Consider the following 4,931-nt stretch of genomic DNA (forward strand, 5'->3'; position numbering starts at 1 on the left):
CCCTCCAATACCATCCTCTTAAGGGATTGCTTATTGCTTCAAGCGTTTCTGATACTCAAATGACAATCGGCTACATAAGGAGCGCCACAACAGTGTGAAAGATGTCGAGTGTCTTCATGGAGCCTAAAGCACGCCAGAATCTTTCCTGGTCATCGTCCCCAACCTGCATCACCTATCATTCACCCAACTACCCACCTACCTGTTCCGCCTAGCAGCTGACCTAACTAGCCACTACGTCCCACCGCAGTGCCATGGGACTGGCACTTGGCTAGGAGGGGGTAATGTTACCATGTTTCCGCAATGTTACCGTGTTTCCGCACCACAGAGGAGCGGAAAATGGAAAAAATGAATATAGCAAAAAAGGCACAGGATAAAAGCAAAAAAAGGCGCCTTGACCGGTAACCAGTTCCTGAAAAATTCAAATGTTCAGGCACGACCCTCAGAAAGCTTCCCGAGACAACAAAAGAGAAAAAGGGCGCACCATTAAAATGCGGGAGCGCCCCCGAATCTTTGTAAAAGAGTACCAGGCTCTCTCCTGTGCAAAGTGTACGCATTAGTTGGGAATAGGATAAATTAGAATGGTGAGAAATGGGAAAAATGGCCTAGGCTACGGCCGGCCATGTAAAAGAGGGAAAAGGGGATGACTGCCCAAAAAGGATTTAGGGCTTTGTATATAAAGTTGAAAAGTGAATGAGAAGCTCATTCTTGTGTGTGGCAAAAAGAGTCTTCTTCTTCCTCTCTTCTTCTCTCCCTCTTGCTTGTGTGTCCTCTTGAGAGAGGGAGTGTGAGAGTGTAAGGGACCAAGAGGGTGAAGCTCTTCACCATCTCCTCTTCTCTCCTTCTCTTCTCTTCTCTTCTCTTCTCTTCTCTTCTCTCGCACGCACGGCTATGGAGGATGGGGCTTGAAGATGGAGGAGGCTTGAGGATGCTTGAGCTAGCATCAAGGATCGTGGAGCTACTGGAGTGCAAGAGAGAGGAGGGTACTCGATCGAGCATCAAGGTAAGCTCACTACACTCGTAGGATCGACGATGCGTTGGCTAGGTGAGAGATAGCCATTAGAGCTCGCTTGGAATGCTTGAAACAGTAAGCGGTCCGTGGGTCTTGGCAGTTGAGCGAAAGCTCCCACACTTGTATGCTCCATGGTGATGCTATGCACGACTCTAATGCTTTATAGCCTTGCATTGATGAGTTGTGCTTGCTTCATGAGAAGCATTCTTGGATTGCTCCATTGTATGGACCTGCGGGATCACTTATCTCCTGGATGTCATGGACTCAGGGATGCTTGACTCTTCTTCTGCAGAGGCTCTCAACACTTCTTGCACAACTCGCTTTTCAATTGGGCATTGGGTGAGATGTCATGATTCCTCACCTTGTCTTTTTCTTTTCTTTTCTTTGTTTTCACTCCCCAGCTACATTAGCCTTTTAGTGGGAGGTTGTTGGGGTAAAAGGCCTCTGGGCTTGCCCACGTACACTGTGACTGCCCATTCTTTATTCATATATAATATGATAGTGCAATAAAGCTATTAGTTTAGTTGGATAGCACCTACATTGTGTGTGCTCTTCTCTCCCACATCTTTCTCTTCTCCTTCTCCACTGCCATTGCATCCCCTTCACTCGTGTAGGTCCCTACATTAAAAAATCATATTAACATATGTATGATAAAGATCCAAATCCCACACTAAGCACCCAAGGCCAATAACAAGCATAGGGTAATCATCTTGACTACAAGGGAGAATATCTCATCAAAGTCAGCTCTCTTTTCCTTCTGAAAACCCTTAGCAACCAATTTGGCCTTATATTCTGGCTTAAGGCAATTAAGGATACTCTTCAACTTGTACATCCACTTGCATAGTAATGCATGTCTTCCATCGAGTAAGGAAAGTAAGTCCCATGTATGATTTTTCTACAATGAAGCAAACTCAAATTACATGGCTCTCTTTCAAGAATGAGAATCACCTCTAGGCATAGTCCCCTTATAGATAAGAGGATTTTAGCAAAGTTTGTCACCATGACATAGTCCATAGAGAGCTCATAACGATCAAGAGAACTTAGAGATCAGGGAGAATGAATGAAGTGATGAATGATGCACAATGATGATACAATGGGGGCCTCAAGCTTCTGCGTTTTTGAGTCTAGGGCTAAGCTGTGAATGATGCACAATGATGATACAATGGGGGCCTCAAACTTCTGTGTTTTTGAGACTGGGGCTAAGATGTGAACTTCAGAGTCTGGAGTTGATGGAGTGGCTTAGGATGGCTGCTTGCTGATCAAGCCAAGACATGGAAACCCTAAGATGCTTTCGAAGTAGAGAGTGTAAAGAATGCATTGGAAAACCTTAAGACCACTTTGAGAGAACATGAGGAAGCAATAAGATTTGTAGTAGAGAAGCAAAATCTATGGCATAGTTGTACAAAGAAAAACTTTAAAGTTGTAGATTTGGTTAACTTAACATCCTTACAAATTTGTATACATACACACTCAATAAAAGATGTAGACCCTATATCACTTCCCCCAAAGAACGACCATAGAACCTAATTAAGGGAGCACATGAAATGAGGAGTTCTAATGCTTGTGGATGCAATATGAACATCATCAAAGAATCTTGAGGAGCTAAACCACATAGATATGAAAGATCAATGTAGACAAAATGATCATAAAGAAGAATTAAATGAGATGAACCCTCAAAGAGATGAATGCCATAAAAATGAAAATGTCTCATATATTTTGAAGGTCATGTGCAAGAAAGTCAAAAGACCCTAAAGTGTGCATCTAAAGAATAGTAAACTACTATAATCATCATAGCACAATACTTCAATATAACTTAAACATTGAACATATTCTTTTGCATGCAATATGTCGAGAGGATGTAGATCCTAAAGTATTATTTGACTACAAACTATAAAATAATACTCACTGTAGCATAAGACATTTTACTTTTGAATCTAAGAACCATGAACTAGTAATTGTCATAGCACAATACCTTAAATGGATATAAACTCAAGAAGAAAAAGTTAATAATCACACGAGAGAATTAAGGTAGAGTTAATAATTGCATAAGACATATAAGATAGAATAGAACAATGCATAAGACATTATACAACACATGTAGAAACCTCCAAGGAGGATTCTATAAAACTAATATTCCCAAAACATAACACAAACAAAGGAATGACTCTTTAAGGAGTATAAATCAATGGTAAATAGCTGAACCTTATTACAAAGCTTTAATATCAATGAAGGTATAACTATTCATACAAAAAATGATGAACCATATAACAACACTTTAGAAGAATGAATGAAGGCAAAGTCAATGATAATGTAAAGAAACCCAAAAAAGATGAACCATCTAAGAAGGTAATATTAATGAAGACAAGGTTGCAATCAGGTCTTATGTACTTGCAATCAGGTCTTATGTACTTGAATGTAAAGTACATCCACTTTGAAAATGTCTAAACATAAACCATGTAGCAACGAAGATTAATCATGTTTTACAATAGGGACTTCTAATGTTTTGGATGAACAATTACTCGTATATCCTCTCGACTTTTTAAATCACTAAAAACTATTATGAATGCCGTTAAGGAAGGCCATGTCTCATGGCTTAATTAGAACCCCACATTGCATGCATGCACCAAAACAATAGATCATAAATTATTATTCTTTGCATGCTTATTTTGAAAGGATTACTCATTACATGCATATTTTGGTATGATTAAGCATTACATGGAAATTTCGAAGGGACTAATAATTGAACACACAGTTTGAAATGATCGATTGTGGCATGCATGCGTAAAATAATAGATCGTAAATGGTTAATCATTGCGTGCTATTTTGAAACTATAAAACTTTGCATGCATATTTAGATATGATTTATTATTGCATGAATGATTCAAAGTCACTAACAACTAAATGCATATTTTTAAATGATTGATTGTGGTCTTTCATGAAAAATCAAATTTGTAAGTTTGAGATGGGCATGCACCTAAGGTGAAGGGTGTGGAACAATGAGGCCACCTATGCAATGCCCCATTCACTATCCAAGAAAATCCTACCATTATAGGGCATCAACCAATGAAGCAGAGATATGAAACTACGAAACAAAAGCATCAATTCATGCATGCAAAACCATGACATAGAAAAATTAAGTCCTTCATGTATGTTAATTTGATACAACAAGAACTTCAGTTAACTTTGTGATAAATTCAAGACCATGATCGAGACATGGCCAAGCAACAACAATGGTATGCATCATGGAATCACAGAGGAAATTATAGAGCCAGAAAATTTGAGACATGACCAAGTGGTAGCAAAGGCATGCATCATACATTGAAATCGATAATTCTTTATAATTTATATCATAAATCAAAATTAAAAAGGCAACATGGTATCAAAATATGAATGAGAGAGAGAGAGAGAGAGAGAGAGAGAGAGAGAGAGAGAGAGAGAGAGAGAGAGAGAGAGAGAGAGAGAGAGAGAGAGAGCAATCACAAGCAATTTCAAAATTTGGACATCAATAGAGAGGACATATACCTTGAAGATTGCGGCAGGTGTAGCTACGACAATAGCTTGCAAGGACAAAAATAAGAGGTGGTGACAATATTTCAATCAGTTGGACGTCGGAGGAGATTACAGAAAAGCTACTAGTAGTAGGTGGTGAGCGACATTAGGGTGAACGAAATCAAACCCATTTTGTGGGTCTAGTTTAAAAGGATGGCATTGTTAGTGGATTCCACAGCTTGACATAACTGGGCAATGTGTGAACGTGTGCCGTATTGCCACTAAGCGAAGCCTTGTGCAAAGTAGCTCTTATTCCTTGGAGGCTGGAGGAGGCTGTGGAGCCCTAATGTGTTGCAAGGGAAAGTTCTCCCCACAAGCAAGTGGACCTTGCTCTTCTTACAAGTTATGAAGGCTTATGGATGGTCCAAGAACC

Source organism: Lygodium microphyllum, chromosome 28 (assembly GCF_053477565.2).
Source record: "Lygodium microphyllum isolate KBCC chromosome 28, Lygodium_microphyllum_v1.1.10, whole genome shotgun sequence".
In the NCBI taxonomy this organism is placed as follows: domain Eukaryota; kingdom Viridiplantae; phylum Streptophyta; class Polypodiopsida; order Schizaeales; family Lygodiaceae; genus Lygodium; species Lygodium microphyllum.